We start from the raw sequence: 25,095 nt of genomic DNA, 5'->3' as shown, positions 1-25,095 counted from the left end.
AAATATGAGTATTGATGAGTACGAGTTTAAATATTAAAATAAATTATAAGATATTTTGTTTTCCGTAAATTGAAAAATTAATTAATCATCAATATTTAATATTTATACTTTTGTACAATTTTATTTTGAATAGTAGTTTTAAATCAATTTTTTTTTATATGTTTTCCCGTATATATAATATTGATATTATTATTTACCATTTTAAATGTATGCAAATACTTTTTTTATACGTAACGCCAGATCAGCTTTTCTTATATCTATATTCTGTTTTAGTTATTGGGTTTAATATTATTAAAGCGCTGAGAAAAATATTATAATTTTATAATCAGTTCATTAATTGTATACAAATATTGTTTCATTAATTAATTTATAAGTTCTTCACAGTAAAAATGTAATAATGGTTATGAAAAAGTTATATTTTATTTTACGAACATGAAGTCAAACAGATTAACAAAATTAAATTAAAATGTAAATCCATTATCATTATTATGGTGTGATTTAAAATAATGACTAAATATTAATAATTCTATTTTCTATTAAAGCAGTTATTTTTATTTAATTTTATTTCAATCATTATCTAGTTTACTAAACACATGACGCACGACACATCAACCATCATTTCTATTCAAAGTAAATGTTTAATGGATTTCTACTGCATTATGTCATCTGTTTTTTTTTTTTTTTAAATCTTATCAATCTGCTTAAATGGCAGTTTGAAAGAAAAAAAGATATTTTATATTAAAATTGAAAAGTTTACGAGTTTTGGTTCAAACCATCAGCGAGTTATAATAAACCTTATTAGCAATGATCTGTTATTTAGCTTGTTTTTATTTAGCTTAACTGTTTTAAAATGCATGCATTATAGCAACCATCCCCAAAAATATAGCGAAAATTTTATATTCTATTATATTACATCATATTTCACGTGAATACTCACACGAGCATGATGGCGAGTGGGTTCTGCAGTGTTGTTCTCATGGGACTGTCCAGAGGTCCTCTGCCGAAGCCGGGCCAGGGCGCTTTTCAGCCCCTCCGTGTTTGCCCTACCGGTGTACAAACCACGCCATCTCTTCGACCTTGCATCCGCCGCCGGCACCCCAAACACTTAACTTTAACATCTGAAATATACAATTTTTTATAATTAATTTTTTTTTTTATAGATAATATATACTTTGGAACGACATTTACTTAATATATAGATCGACAAAATTAAATTAGAATAAACATGAGTAAATAAATTACTCATGATGTATGAAAATTTCACTAACCTACGTTAAGCAAATAAAAAACAGTATATTTTAGTCTATATAAAATAAGAAAAAATATGCTTATCTTGCTATTAACTTGAAAAATACGTTTTAATAATATGTTTCTTTAAACGAAAAAACGAGAATAATATTCATTTTTTTTTTTTTTTTTGCTGAGTTCATAAGAACATATTATGTATATTATTAATTACAAGATTTTCTTTACTCCTCTAGTCTATTTTTTCATCTTGAAAGACTTTTCATTTTCTAGAAAAAACTAAATAACTATTAACATAATATTTAGATGTTTATTAAAAATAATCTAGAAATAAATTTTTTACTGGTTTGCTCATATTAAATTTTTAAATATCCAAACACGTATGATTAATTCATCAAAAAAATAAAAAAATAAAAAAAATGCGTTTAAAAATAAAATTATTATTATGAACCATATACTTAGATTTTTTATGACTAAATATTTATATATGTATATCTTAGTTTTTGTTTTAAAGTATTATTTAGATATTTTAATGTTATTTAACTTTATTTAAAATTATATTTATATTTAATTTGTTTTAAGCAATAAGCATAACTTAATATTTGTATTGTCATAATAATATTATTCATCGTATTAATTAGTGTTTAAATAAAATAGTTGAACATTTAGTTTATTTATTTTGCATTACATTAAATCGAAAAATAATTTATTTTATTATTTATACTGAATTCATTTTTTTTAAATATGGATGAGAAATCTCAACTTTTAAAATATACTATGGAAAATTTTTCTATTCTATTAATATCCAGAGGAAATCGCCTTAGATTCACTTTATTTAACATTATGTACCCAAACATTTTCATAATATCATTAAAAATTGATGTTTATTTACGGTTTCATTTTGTAGTATACATGTGTAAAAATTTAAATTTAATTTATTATGATGTTATATTTAAAAAAAAAATTGTTTAATAACAATTTAACTAAGTAATTCATTTTGAATTGTTTAAGAATACTTAATATACCGTTTTGTAATAACGTATAATAATATAATTAAAAATAAGTTTAAAGTTGGTACATTTGTTATATGAACTTCATAATATGGCATAAATATACTGAAAGATGATTTATTGAAAATTTGTTTATACATATCATTATATTCGTGAATCATAAGTAATATTTCAAAATATTTAATGTTAATTTATATGTAAAACATTTCTAGTTTACTTAAATAGTTTTGAACTAAAACAGTTTATTTCACAAGAAAAATTTCGCTGACTTATAATATTATTCAATGGCATATATTATATTGAATAATTACCATGCACAATCACACTGTTAATTCAATTCTGACCCGCCAAGAATATAATAATGATTTAATAAATAAAATATGACACTACTCTAAATATCTGATATACAAACAACACTGACAAAATCCGGATTAATTAAAGTAATTTAGTAACAAGTATTCAATGAATTAAACCACTGCAGTAGCTATTAAACTAATAGGTGACTTGCTTAGTTACAAACAAGTACAAACAAGATCCTAAATAAAGTCAGTATTGAATAGATAAAAAAAAAAAATAATAATAATAATTAAAATATTGAATTATTTGTAAATTTAGTATTGAAAAATTATATTTAAATTATAATTAATAAAAAAATGTAAATTTTAAATTTTATTTATAAATAATCAACGAAATTTATTTTGACTAATTTATGTGTACTTGTTTTTAATATTTAGCAAAACAATAGTTAATAGTTGACAAAACTTGAATTGCCTTTCATTTTTCAAGTTGTAAAATAAATTTAAAAAAAAATCTTTTACCACAATGAAATTTATTATCGTTTTGAAAACACGCTTTTTATTATAAAACTTCGAGATCTGTCGAATAAATGATTGTATTTTAACTAAACGGTACCGCCGTAATATTTATATACTTATAGTTTCATATAAAGTGTATAAGGTTGGTGAACAGTTTATAAAGTTTGAAAAATACGATAAAAAGTGCGCGGAACCTGATAAAGTGAAATTATAATGTAGCGACTCATAATACGGTGAAGAGTGTATACGTATGTTTGTGTGTGTGTGTACATAAATTGGTAACGCACAAGATATATTGTGGCTGCGAGTGTTAGGGAAATGGGGTTCGGACGAGAGACTGTCGGAGGGCAGGTGGAGAGAATCGGTTGGTGTAAGGCCAAATCTGCTGAATAGCGCATAAAATTCGCTATAAACACAAAGGGACTATGGCAGGGATGGCGGGTACTATAAGTTTGGTCGAAGGTGTGTGCAAGTGAGCGTATATGTGGAACGTCCCAGGGAATTTCAACCCGTTTTCGTGTATAGAACCCTCGATCGGGGGCACTGCCGTTGCACGCGTATGAAATTATTATTTCGACGCGCGGCGTTGCAGTGTATGTTCGGTTATCGATTATTCACGTGCGTGTGTCGTAGTGATTGGAAAGTAGGACTAGCGGTGTAGCGTAACGGGAGAATTATGGTGTGGTGGTATCCATTTTTTCTTTTATTATTTTTCCCCTTAAACGCTATTGAGTCACACACGATTTTCTGTACGATCACCGACTCGACGCTAAAGCTTCTTTGAATTTTTCAGATCTAGGCTAAATCTCGTTATTGGTGTTTCTCAGAATCATATTCTTTAAAATTCAATTTTTATTTAAACAAATCTGTACATTTTAGATCATTAAATATGAGAAAAATAAAGTTAATGAGAACTATTATATTTATTTATCTAATCATTAAAAAATATGAACACAGTCTTGTGACACAATTTTTTTCAATTTGTTCTCTTTATGATCACGATAAACGAGATTAATAAATCAGAGAAGACATTTCTAATAAGATTACAATATTGAAAAAAAAATATATAACTGAAAATATCTATATTCATGTTAAAGAAAATATCACACAAAGGAATTTGATTAAATTGAGAATTACAATATATAGAATACAGTTAGTTGGGAGCCATGGTTTTACGTGTTAAAATTCACTCAAGATGAAAATTATCGTGGTTCGCAGTCACGGTACATTTTTCTTTACCATCTTAACACTCCAACTATGGTAAAGTTTGATAGTCTCAATCGTAGTTTCAGATTCGATGATTACAGTTGTAATTGTAAAATATACATATTACATACATGTAAATAACCGTGATATTTTCCATGGTCAGTATAGTTCAATAGAAAAAAGTAGCCACTTATCGCATTTTCCATGTCCACTACATTGTTTATTTTTAAAATAATTAGGTATTATAAACCTTTTCTTCGTTTATGAGTGCATTAAGTGTTGTGAAAAATGTGTTTTTAGAAAAATATAGTCGTAGTTTTTTATATTGCGTCTGTTATGTCGTAATGTTCGTATCATTTTCACGTTGTTGAGCATAAATGCTTACAAATTATAAGTAGTAACAAAAAACGAATATTGTCATATTTCTAAATCCTAATCTAAGAATTATTTTTATTATAAATGTTAAATATATCTGTTTAATATCTATTTATTTATCTATTTATCTATTTATCTATTTAATCGTATAGTAACTACTTTTTGTTTTATGTGATTTGTTATTCATATTATACAGTTATATAATTATATTCATAATATGTAGTTGCTTATTAGTAACTATGTATAGGTATAAAAAATATACAGGTTAGGTTATGACTAAATATAATTGTAAACAAAATTTATATATATATATATAAAATTTATCAAAGAGGGAATTTTTTTTTTTTTTGAAACGTATAGAATATAGATATACCCTTAGTTTCAGATAAATTATATCGTATACAATGTAAATAATCATTGCAAATATGCCACAGCATATTATATAAAATTATATTTTTGTGACAATTGAATTCTTGAGAATTTTTTTTTTTATCGTTTGGAATAAAAGTTGCTAAAATGGGGTTGATAAATATTTTAGAAAATTATAAATATTTTTTCAACTTTTATACTCCCTGGATTAGTCTTAAAATACTTATATCATATAATCGAAAATTAAATCCATCGGAGTTTCTACGATTTTCCCGACAGCTGTCGGTTAGGCTACTTATTCACGTAAAAACATAATAACATGGTACAATAGGTAGGTTTCCGCATTGTCTTGTTATCTGACTAACAGGCCTAAACCCTATGGGTACCGTATTCGAACGAAAGTGAAGTATATAATGTTATCCGTCGCGTGATTAGAATAATGTCGTATAATATTCTACAAATGACAACAGGCGATTATGTAAAATATCAATATATCTATATTATAAAAATAGTATCGTAAACGACTTAATCGATGTTTACGACAAACACCCTAGAAAGGGTTTTTAGGGTGTTTCATTCTGAAACACATATACATACATACACACATATGCGCACGCGTGCGTTCCACGGTTTAATAAAGCCCATGCCAACGCATTTTTGATCACGTATTGGTATCTCTGCGATGAAATTGAATAATTAAAATGTACTATAAATTATGGTTATTGATATAACAATATACTACATTAAAAATTAACATTATGTATGTAAGATACTCAAAAAATAAGGATTTAATTATTGAATAAACAATATGTTTTGATACTAATTAAAAATGTAAAAGAATAAAAAAAACAATTTATTTATTTAGTTATAATATATCTACTATACATATTATCATACAATGCCATCGATTTTATATAATATTAGAAATTATAGTGGGTATGTATCAAAAGTAGCTGCTTTTTTACTAATTAACAAAATACTAATCATGGTTTTATTTGTATACAATTGTATATTATCATATAAACAAGTATGGAAATTCAGTTTGCTCTAATTATACTAATAAACTATATTTAAAAATAAAAATATTCAAAAATACTACACTATTTTTCAATTATAAAAGTATTAAATTAAATTTTATTTATTTAATATAAATGTGTGCGATTATTTACCATGTTATAATTATTATTAGTTCAAATAGTTATATTACGTAACTTCTAAACACCTATCATACATTAATTTGAATATAAATTTAAACGACTGATATAGTTTTATTTAGTTTGGGAACTGATATTAATATAATTATAAAGTAAAATTATTTAGTTTGATTTTTTATGAAGTAAATTAAAAAGTTTCTTAATTTATATAATTTTAGAAAATATTATCTTTTCAAGCAAAAATCATTACCTAAAAAATTAAAAGTGGCTTGGCGTGGCGCGTTGGCTGCTACCAGTCGCGGAATGCGACTGAGAGTAAGTAACGGCCACAGTTACTAGCTCCCGGATGGGTGATCACTCGGGATCATAGTGGTTAAAAACCTTGCCACACATACACGTGTTTACTATCAACCGTAACAATCATAAAAAACAACTTACAGTACCAACCTTACCACTACAGTTCATAACCCCTACAACAGCTAATGTCCCTAGTCGCCAAAACTTAAGTTCAATAAAAAAATAAAAAAAGAAATTAAAAATATTAATTATGTGTTTTAAAATATTTATTTGGCCAATATTCGTATTTTTTTTCATCAATAACCTTAATAGTTGAAATGTTAAAATATTTAATAAAAGGTGTTTAATACATATATAATTTTTAGGTACCAAATTTAATATGAGATAATTCCAAGAATAGCTTTTTATTTTTACATTATTCATTCATGTTTGTGTTAGTTTAAATACTATATTATTAAAATTACAATATGATATATATTTATTTATATTCACTGGTGGTTTCATTAAAATATATATTATTTAAATTAAATGGTTTGACACACGTTAATGTATTGTATACATAACGTGTAAACTAGTTCATAATTTTATTATATTATCAACATGATATAATATAAAATTTAAAAAAAACAACTAAATTATCTTAAATCAAAGGGTTATATTAGGCTTTTATTAAATGTTTTAAATAGCCTAATCTATACGTTTATGATAGTTAATTATTAAAATATGATTTATTTTGATTTTAATCAATTTTTTCTTTCTTTTTATTACTTTTTATGTTGATAAAAATAGTTTTTGTTTTCAATGTGAAAAACATTATTATTTGGTTAATGCAGATATAATTTTCATAGTTTTTTTTTCGAAAAAAAAAATCATGGCATCGTCACACACCTAATGTGCCTGACGCCTATACAATAACATAGTTTAGTAAGCTCGTATTAATATTTGTAGTAATGATAAAGTCTCGATTGTGGTTGATTAATATATATCTTATATGATATTATCTTTTGTTTTATTCATACTGATCTTCAAAAAATGTAAAAGAAAATTTCTGTAAGTATTACGTATGCACTAAAATATTTTTAAAATAGTTAAAATAGTTCCAGTATAATAAATACGAACAATTTACACACACATTATTGAACAATTATTTAAAACACAATATCTTATACGAAAAATTCAATTCAATTTTAAAAGAAACTTTACTTTATCTTTCCAAATCTCCTATCACGTAAAGAGTCATTAGTGGGTGACTTCTTAATCACGCATACCATGTCTTCTGTCTCTTTTAACTTATACTTATTATGCTAAGAAGTATAGATTGTATACATTATTAAAAAAAAAAAAAGAAACTTTGTGTTTGAATATATATATATTTAAACACGAAATAATCAGTAAGTTTTTGATTTAAATATATTTTTAATATATTTTATGTGCTTCATTTTGTTGAAAAATATTTTATGTGAGTTACGTGTTATAATTTATGTATTATGGTTAAAATAAAATAATTATATACTAAGATTAATAATCTTTATTATATCATAAAAGTTATAATTGTATTCGTGAACAGTAAAAACACTTTTTTTTTGTGACAACAAACCAAAATATTTTTTTTTGCGTATTGATGAAGGCGTGGTTTTTATTTTTTTATCTCATTACATTCGGTTAGGTTATTCAGCAACTTTTCCTTTGGGTTGAAAATGCACCTCGAAACCTTTGTTATGCGCTATGTTGTTCCCACGAGACCCGTGTAGATTTCATACGTTTTCATGGTACATGCACGAAATGCTGTCATTTTTCTCTGGGGACCAATCTTTTTTTTTTTTTTTTTTTTTTTGTTAAGAATGTTCAACATATGAATGGAAAAAAGAATTTAAATTTCTATTGAATGTTTGAAATCAATTCCATTGCAGGCAAATTTGTAGTTCAACCGTTTAATACTATAATAGCAAACACACATCTTGTATACATTACATTTATATTTTAAATATTCTTACGTTATAGTGATTAAACTTTATTAATCTATAGATACAATATGTAAAAACAAATTAAAACTAACATAAAAAATGATTTTCTTTTGTTTTTTTCTTTTTTGTAGATGAAATGTAAATATATCATCACAATTTATTGGAACATTATTAACTATAATTTCAGTAGAATCTTGTTATTCATTTATGTTTTAATTTAAAAATGTTTTTATCTTGGTCCATAAAATTTTAATTAAATAGTTCAGAAAACATTTTTACCTGTTATTAATGAGCATCATATTGATAAATTATTAAAAATAAAAGCAAAGTAAAAGTTGTTTGTTAACATTATGAAAATCTACACAAGTAAAAAATTAATTTTGAACAATTTTAATGATGTTTTAAATATATGTGCTTTAAATCTTGTGTTAAAGTTTTCAAAACATTATGCTAGTACCTCACTCGTGTCTTAAAAACTTTAAAACTATCATACTGAACCAATTTTTATCGTCCTTATATTTTGTAACCGTTTACATTTTTACTATAATATACAAGTTTAATGCACACACCAGCTGCTGGCTAATGTTTCATCGTAACTATATTATTACTCACAATAATGAATTTAATGCCATCCAAACAATATAATGTATAAAAGTGTGATTTTTCCAATGTTTTTTTTTAAATTTATTTGATCTATATATATGTTACGGTAAATGATGTTAAATGGAAATTAACGTTATTCACCGGTTATTAACGTTATTTACCAAATATACAGGTAATTATCGTTATAAACTGGATAATCACGTTAATGACCAAATACACAGGTAATTGATGTTATAAATTAGATAAGCGCATGAATCTCAAATACTACAATTTGAAAAATTATGTAAGTACCCAGATATTTTTAAAAATAGAATAAATGCATTATTATTTTTTATTTATTTTTACAAGTTTTACTCCCATGACATTTAATATAACATAATTTTTCAGCCCCAAGGTAAGCACAATGCTTATTATTATTACAACTAGTCTTGCAATGACAACGCTGGTACCTTCGAGGGCTCGCAACCGAATTATTACTAGCTACTTCCCTCAGTGTCAACTGTCTACCATCTGCTAATTTTATCACATTGTCCATGTCTAATAGATTTTATTTGCAAACAGCTATTTTTGGCATGTGAAATAATATTTAAGAAAACTATATTCCGTATTTATAAAATAATAAAACAAATTTTAATTTTAATAGTATATTTTTTCATTAAGAATTAACTTACAGAGTTTGTATAAATCATGTTCAACTTGAGTGACAACTAATAGTATATTTTGCATAGAACCACGAGCTCTATCAACGTTTGGTATAAATACACATACAGTTAAGCCTATTTCAAGCTGAGGAAACTTTTCTTTAGAAAATTTCATCATTTCCTCTCCTTGTTTTTCTAAATTTTTTTTTGAATTTTTACATACAATACAAATATTTTCTTGACAATCATCAAAAAAATATTTAAAATAATTTTCAAATATTTATATTTTAGTTTTATTTTTGTTATATTTAAAATTCGGAAATTTATCGTTAAATAATTAAAAAATATTTAAGTACCAAGTTCCGAATTTTTTTCTGCGATTTCTATGATTTAATTTCCGATTTTGTCTTCTTTGATGATTGGTTCTTTGGTTATTTTTTTAAATCTTCCGCAATAACCTCTTTTATTTTATAATCAGATCAAAATTTCCCAAATCATACGGTTATTAACGTTATTCACTAGAAAATAACGATAATTCCCACATTCGTAGGTAAATAACGTTAATAACCGGCGAATAACGTTAATTTCTGATATAACATCATTTACCGTAACATATATATATAATAGTTATTTTAAACTAACTGTCTTATTAACTCGATATTTTATATACTGTGGATTTAAATTCAAATAACAAACGTCATAAATGTTTTTTTTTTTTTGATAATGTTAAACAAATATATCAATGCTATCAATGAACAACAGGTACAGTTCTGATTATAAAATAAATTATTACCAACCTTATCTTACCAGAAGGTTAAAATGTATTATCCAATTCGTATAATAATTTGTCCAAGAGCCAAACTTTTTGTTTTAAATCGCGACTTTTACAGCACAAATAAAATACGTAAGATATATACTTTCTTACCCTACTATATTATTATAGACAAATAGGTAAGATAAAGTCTAATGGGATGAAAAATATTTATTCTCAGTACCAGTTATATGAATCATTGTATAATCGTACAGTTAAAACAAACGTATAGGGCATAGTTTGTAAATAGCTAGGGTTGAACACTATGATATGTTTTAGATAATATAATTTCTACGTTTAGCTATACCGAGAATATAAGATAATTTTGTTTAGGAACGATTTTACTGTGGACGTTACTCTTTTTAAATAATTCGTATCCTTTTTATAACAGAGGTTTTATTTAAATTCGCCTTAACTGAAATGTTTTTTTTAACCATTAAATTTCGATTTTTTTCAAGCTCGGCTTTTTCTCCCACGACATAGATTTTAATCTCAAACCGTTCTTTACGTTTCTTTAATTTTTTTTGGTATAAACTATGCTCAAGTGAGCTTAGCTTTAATGTAAAAAAAGGTAGTTATAATTATTCTATATATATATATACTGGTTTTATATGCATATAAACTACCGCTGATGAACGAATATTTATGAAATGAAGTTAATTATAATTCTTTCAAAAATCAGAAAGTTAAAATATTTGAATGCAAATTATTGAAATCCGTTAAATAAGTATAAATAAATTAAACAACAACAATTATTTGTATCGTTGATATGGTTAGTTGTGTATATTTTAAGTATTTGTTTAAATAATATTATTTTGATATTCTTACTCAGATATATTATAAACCTAACACATTGTTTTCAATTATAATAATTAATCTAAATAATGTTTAATATTATTATGCCATCTATTGTTTTAATTAACATTCATTGAAATATTATCAAGCACAGAAATTTTGTTTGTAATTTTGTGCGTAACTATAGTCATACAACTAATAAAAGCTAACATTATTTAATAGATCAATTAATACAATACATTGTCCATTGTTGTATATTTAAACACATATACGGTTTTCATAAGTATTCACTTAACCTATCAGCTTCATTTATAATATACGTTAGTATGGTTTTTATAGCACTCATTTTTAAATACTAATGAAAAATATTTTATACAAACAATATTTAAAATAAACAAAAAAGTTGTCATCCATTCATTGGTTTTAAAGTTTTTTTACATAGTAGTCTAGCCATTAGAAAACCAAATACTAATAGATGTGTACAAACAAAACAATACATTACTATGGAACTTTCTATTTTTCACGTTTTTTTCACAAGTTCTTTTTATTTTTATATATATTTTTTTATTGCAAACTTAACAATTTTTTGTAGAATTTTATCCATATCAATACATATTGGATTTTTGTTATCCATTTTATACTTTTCAATTTTCGTCCATGAAAACAGTTTTTTTTTGTATATTTATACACGCATCACATACATAAAGAACTTGATATAGGTATTATGTTATGAAATACGCAATAATGGAATTTATATCCTAGATGAATATGATATAAAAAAATCAAACACACTTTTTCTTTTAAAATATTTTTCGTATTAAATTCATTAATACTTGAGATAATTTTGCTATTAAAAAAAAAAATATATCAAAACATAACGTATTATCTGAAATATTCTGAAATATACAAGTGATGCCTATTACTCAATTAATTTATTTATTATTAGATATCTTAATACCATCAATCTTTAGAATTTTGTAATATTTTATACCTTATTGCTATTAACAGACAAATTATGCATCAATGTCACTGAAGTCTGTTTATTCAACAGACATTTTTGATGAAACAATTTTCAAAAGAATCTGTCGACTTTTCAGTAGCGCATATTATATAGCTTACAGGTCCTTATTTTACATTGATTTAGTTTTAATGATCGTGTTTGTGCACTAAAATCCATTTCTATGGATGAAATATAAAAATATCTCATAGTTAGCGTCATAAAATAATAACAATCATATATTTTTAATATTATAGCTACCAAAACTTCTAGTATAATTTATTTTTCACGATGAACTTCTCAAGTAGAATATTATTTTTAGAACACATATTTTTTTAAATTTATCTTAAAATATACAATTACCTCAAGTTTTTTTATTTGAACACATTTTATTATTATTATTTAAAATATGTATTTAATGTCATACAATAAGAACATTTCTTGTCCTATTTATTAGGCATGGGTGACATTTAGTGAAACTACTTCAATATATTTTATAAAAATATATTGATTGATGAAAAAAGAAAGGTTAAATATAATAGAATATTATATTTTATAATTAGTCTGTAGGTAAATAATATAAATAATGATATAAAGACTATACAACATTTAATATAATTTCTATCTAATATAAATAAATGATATCTTAAGTAATTCGACTTTTCAATTTAAGATTTTATTTAAACAATTTAATATTTTAAGAGGAAGTTATATCAAATTTGTAAATAAAGCTTCAAAATTTAAATTAAAAAAAAAAAAAAAAAATCTAGAAAAAGACTTAGATTATATGCTTATATATTTAATTTTTATAATATAATCAGATATTTACTTTATTATCAAAAGTAGCAGCAACATAAAATAGATAATTTTGAACATTAAATTTTCTATTTTAAAAATTATTACAATCTTAGTTTTCAGCTTAACCACGATTGTTGAGATTTTTTATTTTTTATTTGTAAACGGTTGAAGAATGGATGCGTGTTTAATTTTGAAAGAATATCATAGTATGTCAAGATTTCGAGTAAACGTTTACATGATAATAATGAGATGCGCAATTGAATATTAAATTTAGAGTTTGATTCGCGTTCAATATTTACTCACATTTGTAAAGCTTGTTCGCCAATTTACATACGTGTATTTAAAGGTTGAAAAATCACTGGTATAGTAAAATAGAGACAGCACATTTCGGGTATCAATCTACTTTATAATTTATTTTTAAACATTATAAACTGAGATTATTTAAAATGTGTATCAATAACAAACTATAGAGAAACAAAACTTTGTTTTTAAATTGTTAATTTATTATGTCTGTTATTGACATATATATATAATTAAGTACCACTTTTAAATTAAAAAAATCAACAGTAAGTCATACTCTTTCCATTACTTGTTCATTAATAATATAATAATTAATCGACTTTTTTTTTAACTGTCAATAACAAAATGTATGCTATTTTATATAGATACCTATAAGGATATTACTCACAATTAAGTTCTTATTATTCCAATATTTAAATTATTCATTTATAATGATAACTTTTTTAAAATAGAAAACTAAAAGATTATTATTTTGAACTAATATAGTGTCCATCATGTAAAGTGAGACTCTTAAAGATATAACCAATTATTGTGTGAAGTTCATTCATATTAAATAATATATCAAATGGGGTCGAACGGTATCAAAATGTACCTAATAGTTATGGACCATAAATTAGGGTTGAGCACTAATTTTCCCCTGGGTAAACCTACAGAATTCACACACCACTCGTATTATTTATGACGTGGAAATTAAATTTAAACTCGCGTTATGTGTATTTGTCTCATCGTGGAAATTTCAGTCGGAAACACCCGTCACATTGAAATCTGTACATTAACTTTTTGTACGGTGGTATTTGGAATATGTGTACTGTGTTGTATTCAAATAATAAGTTTAAATTGGGTTCCTATATTTTAAATGTTGAAAATACAGATTCATCAGTGGAATAATAAACAAAAATATACATGGTTTATGCGGTTGTACTTGCCACTTTTCATAATGTACTATAAACTATTTTTAATATTATTATGATATTAATAAAATATGGTAACAAACAAATAAAATATAGCATTATTATATAAATAATTGTTCGAAAAAAGGTTTGAATAAAAAATATATCTATGAGTGTAAAAATACGAAAATAAAGTATCTTAAGACAAAATTCATATTTTAATTTAATTAAGCTTTATTGTTATATTAAGATTAAGCTAAACGTATTTGTAAAAAAAAATGTTTTCATGTACGCTTGTTTAATAATTTAACTTACTGAAGAAATGTAAGATTCAATTTTTGCATTTCTTGTTATATATAAAATTAAGTTGTATATTTTATTTCTAATGTAAAATAGTAACAATATATATAATGTACTGTAGAACATGTTTATATATCAAAACTATCGGTGAAAATAAATTTTTATACCTACAAATGAAAATTGTATCGCAATTTGGTCGGAAGCCAATAAAATTAAACCGACATGTTATGCATTAACCTATATATTTCATGCCAAAATTACCATATGTCTGCAGTTAAATACATTTTATATTTAACTGAAAAATTCTTTGCTTTATATGATTATTGGGTTTAAATATATGTAATTTACGAGATAGGTATTCAATTTTGTTAGTGAATTAAAACAGTCATTAATAATGAACAAGTTAATTATTTATTTTTGTATATTATATGTCTAGATTATAAATATTATCTAAGAATAGTATGTATGATTTATCATTATTTACATTTTTTTTTTTTTATTTTTTTTTTTTAACAGGTTATCATGAAATATATTTATTTAATATTAATATAATTGATAAAAATATCGTAGAGAATTTTTAGCAAAAAAATATTAAATTTTTGATGATATTTATTGATAGATCACAAAAATTTGTATTTATTTATTTATTTTTTTATTTGACATAAACAATCTATAGAATTTGCATAATGAGTTTATTTGTTGAGAGTAATTAAGACATGCAATATTTGAATTAAGCAGCCACTCATTACAGACTCTTGGCTATTGATTAGTTAGTTTTATTTTATTTTTTTTTTTTTTGGCCATGAGATGTTGGACATTAAAGTTTTGTAAAAGGTCACGGCACCATTTCCTTTTTAATTTGCGGTTAGGATTTCCTGGGAGAGTAAGGATAGAAAGATCTTTTATGAGAGGGTTAGAATGAGTTTAGAGTCATTTATGAAATGGTGTGTAGAAAACGCGTGCCTCCTCATCTACTATTTTCATATGGAGATCATTATGAAAAATGTAGTTAGAAATATAGGGCGGAGCATTGGATAACCGGCAAAGTGAAATGTTTTGGAACGTTTGGATTTTGTTAGTATTAGATTTTTTTGCTGAACCCCACATTCGAAATCCAAAGATCACAAAACTAGATTTAGTTAATATAAACTCATTAGGATAAAAATAATAATTTGAGTCATAAGCCATATTATCTTGAACAATAATATAAAATTGAACGTAGTGTTATAATATATTCATATTTTTATCGGATAAACGATAATATAAAGTATAAAATATTATTTTACGTAAATAATTTAAATATTAATGTACATTTCATATTAGTTATTGGTAAATGATTAAATGAACAAAATTCAATTTCATGATTTTATCTGAAGATGAATAAATATTATGTAAAGCGAGTCGAGAAGAAAAATATGAAATAAAAATGCCATTTCAATTATCTATGAAATAATATAGTTGATATTATCTGATGATTTAGTTAGAAAGTATTCAAAAAGTTATAGTGGTTCTTGGTATTTATGTAAGTTGCTTACTACCGATAAAAAAAAAAAAAAAAATGAAGAACGAAGAGACGATTGAATATATTTTGATAAAATAATCAAACATGTTAATGTAATAAAAACTATTGACTTATCAGATATGAGCTAGCACAGTCAAATTTTCTTTTCAATAGCCATACATGTGATGCATTTAAAAAGTAATATTTTTTCGTTGAGTTTAATAAATGAACACAATAAAAAAAAAAAAAAATGTCTGCATTTTAAAAAGTGCATGTGCCTTCATCGTTCACGGTATACTGTCACGTCATAATATAGACTGAAAGTACTTTAAAGTTTTATTGCTGCAAAGTCGAGACTTGGAATAATAATTACATTACAGTTGAATGTTTATTGGTTAAGAAAACCTATTCAATATTTATATTATAATTATACCGATTGTAATTGAAAAGTAGAAACACACGGTAAATAAACGATAAATAAACTACAGTGTTTGATAATTTATAAAGCATTAAATCATTTACTTTTTTTTATAATTTGACTGATGAAAATTTTTTTAAATTGTTTCAAAACGTTTTTTTTTTTTTTTTTTTATTAATCCTAAAAACAAAATCTCGGCTACAACAACCAATTCATTAGCTCTACATATATATAAATACATTTTTTTAGTTATTCAAGTTAGCTATTAATATGCTGATTTTGCATATTGAACAATTTTAAGATTAAAGATACACATTATTTACAATAAAACTGGCTATTTTTGTACAATATAGATAATAATATTTCTGTAGTAATAATAGAATAACTAATTAATTATGCATTGGTTATTGGGAGTTCTATGGTTTGGTTTTAATTTTTTTTAAGAAGTTTAATTTGAGTTTAAGTATTTAATGTGTTTATTCTATATTCTTTAATGTTAAAAATCAACATAGAATCGATCAAACTGACAAATTTTATGATACTTTTTTTTTGATAAAAAAATTAATAATTCAGCTTTTATTTAAATTTAATTTTACAATTCATAGTTATATGAAATGTTACCTTATATTTTCATCGTTTCAAAAAATCAAAAAGCTACAGTGACAATTATAATATGTTGATTGACATTTCGACTACGTAATTTTTGATGACAAGATCGATTTGATCATTATGATTCACGTGTAATCGTGGTCCCTGATCGCTTATTGTCTCTAGAAGTATATACTATTTATATATATATATATATATAAATACGTGCGATATAACATTATTGGTGACGTTTTGTGCAATACGGCACCCCTGTGTATAATCTACGAAACAGCCTTCTTCTCACCTGTCCCAATCGTAGCTCTGGCGTGACGGAAACGTACGTTCCCAGTTCGTCGTGTTAGAACAAGACTCGTTTCTGGTTTAAGGTGCGGAAAATTACCACCCAGCATTAGCGACTGAATAACGATCGAGACGTGTGTATGTGTGAATATACGGTACAAACGTCATTATTTATATAGGACTTCGGCCAAGAATGACGATTAAAATGCATACGCTCTATAGAGTAACAAAATATTAATCACCAACGCATTCAACAATAATATGTACAATATACATTTCTGCATTTAATAATACACATAATATAATGGTTGCGAGAAATATGATTATTTTTATTTCCGATGTTGTCTGACCATCAAAACCGCGATCCAGAGTAACAAGGTAAAATAATTATAAAATACGTGTCTACTTAACTGTCATAACTCCTGAACCCTAATATGTGAAAAGGGTATGTCGATAGAATATAATGAAGCCAATATGACATCCACAAATAATATTTCCAGTATATCACTCGTATCTAATATTATATAATCTTATCCTTATCTGCCTATTACCTATATTATATTTTTGATGATTACAGAATTACAGCATAAATACCCTGAATTTTCATTTTATAATTTTGTAAACTATAATACTTTGTACCTTTTTATTTTTTACTGACGCTTACTGAACACATTTGTTGTTTTAGTTCTATATTTTTAATCATAAAATATTTTTTATTTTTTTTTATATTTTAAATGACATTGGATATTAAAAAACCGAAAAAGTAAAAAGTTTATTAATACTCAGTGGTTTTATTTCTACCAAAGAAAAATGTGGTGCTGATTTCAAAGCAAGACATATAAAACTACTGTTTTATCACTAAAAATTATTATTCGTATTTTATGGTATGTACTTTTATATTATTCTACATTTTGATTTAATTTTTTTTTTTTAATGAATTATATTTGAGTTTTGTGTATACTTGTATGATTTTTTAAATTTTATATTCTAATTTAATTAATAAATATGTTTATAGTGATTTATTATATTATATATACTGTGTATTCAAATAAATCTATAAAAAAAAAAAAAAGTAAGAAAAAAATGAACTTAATATTAAAAAAATAATTATATATTATTCATTATTAATACAATTATTATACATAAAATATATAATATAATTAATTAATTTTTAAAATTATAACTATAGTAGTTGAAGGTTATCCAAGTCGAAGGTTCAAAGACTATCTTCGATGTATTAAATTTAATACGAGTATCTACTTCTTTAATAATTAATTTATTAGTTATATTTTTATTATTATAAATTATTTTTAAACCATAAATAATAATTCTATTACATATTAATATGATAACATTATATAATTTAAAATATTTATTTGATACTACTAGATTATATAATATTATTTTACGTTTTTTATACCAAAAATTAAATCTTTATTATATTTACATTCAAGTTATACATATTATATAACAATTAAATTGTTGCTATATTTTTCCATACGATATGTTAATGGTGATATCTTGTCGGTAATTCCGGAAAAAAGATGGAAAGCATTTATTGCAATTGTGAAGAGGAAGAGTATATTATGTCGTTAAAAGAGCAAGTGGAAAGAGAACTGGACTCATTGGCGGGATGATAGAGATATTATTATTATTTTTACTATTACGATTATTGTGGACGACAAGGATTTTCCATATGAGCGCAGAGAATTCCCACGGGGTTTTATTGAAAAATAAACATAATCAGCTCCAAATCCTATAATATAATGTGTAATAATAATATACAAACGCAAATATGATTTTCATTATTTAATCTCGAATCCCGCATATCTAGATCTGCTGAAATATAACGATATAAATTTATTAATGGAACTCCGTCAGTTCAGCAGATAATAAATAAACCTTCATTCAGTAAAAACATGATGGACATTAATAAAAACGAAAAATACAAATGGTCATGTGCGAATTTTTTGATTACTAATATCAGTTGTAATAAAGTTGAATGTGTTTTTGTAGTTGATTAGCCACATAATTTACCATTGTATAATTTGCAGTTATAAATTGACAATATAATATTCACAGTGATTCTGATCATTAAAAATATTAATTAATAAAATGAAACACAATACTCTATATTGCAAATATTATTGTAAAAAAAAAAAAAAACATATTTTGACATTTTTTAATGTGGTTCTCATTTAAAAAAAAATATATTTGACATCATGTGAAAAGTGCAAAACGCTTTATTGTATTAAATTAAATTAAGACACTTTAAAAATTTGAGAATAAAACTTTCGTTTTTTAAATAAATCTTAAAGATATAATGGATATTTTATCAATAAAATTCCCAAAAGAATTCAAATATCATGTAAAAAAAAGATGAAAAAGTGGAATGTATATTTTATAATATGATAAATTACTAATGTTAAGTAATATATAAATTTCATGTAATTTTTTTTTTCGTTTTGAGCAAATTTGATCATTATTTTTACTGGTATTATTTAACCTTAAATTATTTAAATTATAATAAAAGTTTAAATTAAAAATACAGGAAATCGTTTTTATTTTGTTTTAGTATTGTTAAATAAATAATTAAATTGTTTTGATCTATGTTTAGTTCAACAAAAGAGTTTGAACATGTCAATTTCGAATTTATTACAAGGATACCACGATGTAGATAGTTTTTTTTTTTTTTTTAATTAAAATATTTAAACTATTGAATACATTATTTTCACAAATGTCTCTAATATTTTGAATATAAATAGTAAAACTAAAAGTGAATATATTTAAAAATATATATTTATTAATGATAACATTGTGAAAGGTAGAATTACAAAATTATATAGACTTAACATTTTCTTAAAACTTCAGTTTAAGTATATTAATTATTATTTTCTGAAATTGCTTCTTATAGGTTAAGCTTTTATAGCTTTTAAAAGAAAATAATAATATTTGTTGACGTTGAATCAATCTTATGTAATTTAAAATCAAGTGGTCCAACTTATAATAATTAGTAACAATTTTTTTCTTGTAGTGGAATTCAGTTAACAATTTGTTTTTTATTAATTAAATTAGAGTATTTAGTCAAAAAATTATTATTAAACATTTTTCATGTTCAATAGAATATTTATTTTTAACTAAAACGATGTTCAATTAAATTTTAGTTTAGTACAAATATATTTGATCATAACACACACTAAATCTTATATTTACTATAATTGAATTTGTAAAAATGTATGAAAGCTTACTATTATTGTATATTATTTATTTAATTTTCAATATTGATTTATTACAAAAAAAAAAAAACATTAAATAATTAAATTGATTTTGAAACTAAATGTTTGTTTTTTAAGCCGTAATTAGTATTACAATAGCGTATCTAAAAGACGGTGAGGTGTAATTTAAACTGTTTTGTCATTTTGTCATTTGTCGATTAGGTCTAATACTCTAATGAATAATTATTCGTCACTATTGATTATTGGGCTAATTTCGTAAATTAAGAACGCAAGACGCAAATTGATTTACATAAATAATTATTTTAATATTGTATTAAGTTAAAAATGATTTGTTTATTTAACTATTTATTTTCAAGTTTTATTTCTTAAATTTACATATTGTATATTTTCTTATAGTTTAAGAGAGAAGAAATACTTTAATCTTTAAAAAGAAAACAAATAGTAAATCCACAAGTTTATTATAAATATAAATTTAAAATTAAAGCTACAATGACAAAAAAAACGTCTGCGTATACCTAATGCAAAATTATGGATTTTTTATTTTATTATAGTATATCATATTGTGCAGTTTATTCTAAAAGTTTAACAAATATGACATATTTATACTTTAACGCAGCCATAGTAACTAGTCAAGTTTATAAAAACATTCGATCGATTTTTTTATAAAAATAAGACAGATATAATATCCAATATATCGCATAACAATAACTCCAATTTTAAATTAAAATTTACTCATTAAAATTTACTTAAAAACCATAAAAATATAAACAAAAATATAATGAAAAATTAGTGTATCAATAAAATACTAATGGTAAGTTTGGTTATTTACAAAACATCAGAAAATATAAATAATATTCAAATTTACCGAAAATAAATGCACACTTATTTAATGATTTTTTTTATTTATTGCAAGGTTAAAGAGTATGATAATATTGAAAAACAGACAATGGAAAAGTACTGTTAACAAAAAAATAAAAACTCTTTAGTTCAAAAAAGTGTAGTGAACAAATATTTCAATGCATCCACTATTTAAAAAAATATTATATCCCCCACGTTAACGATGGAAAATCCTTAATTTATTTCTCATGAAACGCTGAAAGGTGTAATATTTCAAATAATTTTGTTCTGCTATTAAGTGTTCAATCTTGCCATGATGAATTATTCTAAATATAATAGACGCTATTTTCCATGATTTATCGTTTCTAGAATGCAGAAACTCTAGTTGAAATTTATTTATTTTAGTTGGTTAGAAAATCATACGAGAATAAAAGAACAATGCAAGTATAACAAAAACAGCCAAATATAATACACGTCAAAAAAAATGTTGATGAAATATTATCCAGCATCCAATTAAATGAGTTATAGAATTAATTTTGTTTTATTATTATATAAATTATAATTTTTGAAATTGATTTTTTCTAATAAAAGTGTTAGGTTTTAATTTGTTGACAATCAAACCTATATTGAAAACTTAAAAAAAAATGTTGAAAAATAATTTATGTTTGCAAAACTTAAAAATAAATTTTGTTTTTTTTTTGGAACCATCTTTACAATGATAAATATAGAACTATAATATAAGTAATACATTATGTATGGCTTGAGCCGTATTCTTAATAGAACAATATTTAATCATTATAAATATATACTATATTTACTTTTGTATACAAAATGTAGTGAAACTGATGATTATAGGTGTTGTACCTTATTTTTATAAGCTTAACGATGTTAAAAGTATACTTGTATACGACGATGTTTTATTTTTCTATGTACAATGTAATAATTAGAAGCAGTACTTTAAAAGTTTCAAATTGTTTATTTATCTATTGAAATTTGAATTTAATTTTCAGTTTTTAAATATTTCCAGTACAGTTTAACATCAGTAATTTATAAAGCTACAGTCCATCTCAGAAAATGTGGTTTAACCAATATAATAACTGTTTTTTATTTATATAATTTATCATTGCATTCTTAAAAGTATTCACCATATGTTTGTCCACGTTATGTGACAAAACGTGTGACAAGCAATATAATCCTATCTAAATTTACAATATAGACTGTATAAACAATGCAATATTTTTTTCTTCTAAAGTGCTATAATAATTCTTGTTTAGAATGGTTATCAGTATACTTTTATCTTATCTAATATATATATATATATATATATATATGAAAAGTGGTTTGTACTGTTGTAATAATACGATATAAAATACTGAGGGGTTTTCGGAACCACGGCTACTATTATTCGATGCACTAATTATATTAATTTAACTGACGTTTCATTGTCAATTTAGAAACTGTATCTATTATCATCGAATCGCAAATGGACATAACCCGAACATAACCCTACCCTTAGTGCTAAAATATAATGAGTAGTATATTGAAGGCTATCTACTTAACACGTTTCAAATTTGTTATGATTTTTCTTGTGCGAGTGTGTAAATTGTAGTTTTCTAAAAAGAAGGATTCTCTAAAAAGAAGGATTCCTATTAATTATAAAAATCGTTTAAAATATAATGCAACAGATTATAATCCAAAATCCAGAGTATAAAGTTGTGAAATTAACGATTTAATTTCTCGTTAAAAATTTATTGCTAGAGTCAAATGTGAAATTATTTTTAATACTCTTGTCTCCCTCTAGGCTATACACCAAAATGTAAATACTATGATTTTAATTGCCATCGAACACGATAGAATTCTACAATAAGAAAAAAACAACGATATATTTGTATCATGCCTGTTTTGGATGGGTTGGATGAAATTCACTGTGTCTTTGCAAACGAAAAATAATGTCGTATTCTGAATCACTGATGTACAAACTGCGTTATTGTTTTTAACTCGTCACCACCCTCGGTTTTTTTGACAACCTATTTTTCTTTCTTTTACACACACACACACATATAAAATACATGCATCGGATAAAATATTCTTTGAAATAACAAATTTAAAGGTAAAACTGGTCTGCGTTCGACCATAGGATTCGTGAAATCGCTGAACAATTTAAAGTTCACCTACGTAAATTTTCTGCATATTAGGTAAACTTGTTAACTCAATATTGTAAGAACGTCGTATGACGTCTTGATAATTATTTGAATTACGAAAATAATAAAACAGATACTGTGTGTACTGAAGTGTAATTTAACAATATAGGTACTCGTGTTAGTGTATGTGTAAACGTGTCATGTCTCATCTCATTTTTCGAATAAAATAAAAATATTATATAGAACAGATATATTCAATCTATAGTCACCTTTCTACCATAGTCATTAGAAATCTTTTCTGGTGAATATAAAAAAAAGTGCATTTAAAAAATATTGTTTAGAAACGTTTAATGGTAAATATCCTTGAATGTATTGATGTAAATTATTTATACGTGTTTTAAAAATATAATTTAGCTACATTATTTTTTTATGAACCTGGATAATGAAAAACATTTTTATTTCATTTTTTTTATACATATATAATTAATATTTATAGAATAAACATATATTTTTTTAAATACATTTTGGTTTAAGATTTATTAAATTAAATTTTCCATTAAATATTTAAAATTAAACATTAAAAGTATTGTTTAATATTACATTCATTCTATAATCTCTACACATATACTTGTGGGATACATATTCAATATTGCTTATTTGTTACAAATATAATATGTAATATGATTTATTGTATTTTCATTTTTTGTTTACATTCAATATTAATTTTTAACAAATTTAATAAACTATGTTTAATTATGTTAATATGATTGATTTTATTGTTTACATTTGATTTCATATTTTCATACAATTTCTACTTTTAATAAATATAAATATTTTATTGAGTCACTAAACTAATGATTATTACATTATTTGTCAAAACCCTATTTACTTATAGATTTAGTTGTCCGAAAGTCAATAAAAATGACCGACTGGCGGAAATTAAACTGGAAACCAAATAGAAATCATTTAGACATAATTATGTTCATAATTTATTACTTCGAAAAGAATAAAACTTGTAGAAACAAATAGTAGTTAACAAGTATTTTATTTTTATACTTACTTCTTTTTAGGTAAAAGTTTTTTTTAATTTGATGTGACTTTCAGTGATGATGATTTTTTTATAAAATGATTAAAACCACATATAATTATACAACATAGCTAATATTATTGTATTCAATTTTTACAACCATATTTAACATAATTTTATATTTTTTACTAACAATTATAATTTTAATTTTAATTTAATTTAAATATAATTCAAGTCTATAATAAATAATTAATAATAATAGATAATGTTTCCATTTTTATTTTTTGTTAATTTAAAATAATTAAATACACTTTGATATTATATATGACTAGTTTGGGAACATTTTTTTCTTTTTTAATCATTTAATTGTTCGAAAAAGTTGTATGTATTATTTAAACTAAAAAAAAAATAAAACTTACATAAAAATTAAAAATCTTTAGAATAATTTCAAATGGTTTTGTGAATTGCAATTAACGA

The 25,095-nt window shown here is 23.6% G+C and overlaps 1 protein-coding gene across 3 annotated transcripts in view; it reads right to left on the bottom strand.

The window, feature by feature from the left end:
* LOC112595781 overlaps positions 1 to 25,095 on the bottom strand; it is a 201,007-nt gene that overhangs the window by 139,752 nt on the left and 36,160 nt on the right. For 2 of the 3 annotated variants that reach the window (XM_025341108.1, XM_025341110.1), the window contains exon 2: positions 938 to 1,118. The gene's annotated coding sequence lies outside the window, so the exon portion shown is untranslated. Of the gene's footprint in view, positions 1 to 937; positions 1,119 to 17,381; positions 17,469 to 25,095 lie in introns of those variants that run through there. The other variant, XM_025341109.1, reaches the window with a different exon arrangement.

This window comes from Melanaphis sacchari, unplaced genomic scaffold, assembly GCF_002803265.2.
Source record: "Melanaphis sacchari strain LSU unplaced genomic scaffold, SCAv2.0 Contig2_pilon_pilon, whole genome shotgun sequence".
NCBI lineage: Eukaryota > Metazoa > Arthropoda > Insecta > Hemiptera > Aphididae > Melanaphis > Melanaphis sacchari.
This window is presented reverse-complemented; position numbering and strand designations above follow the sequence as displayed.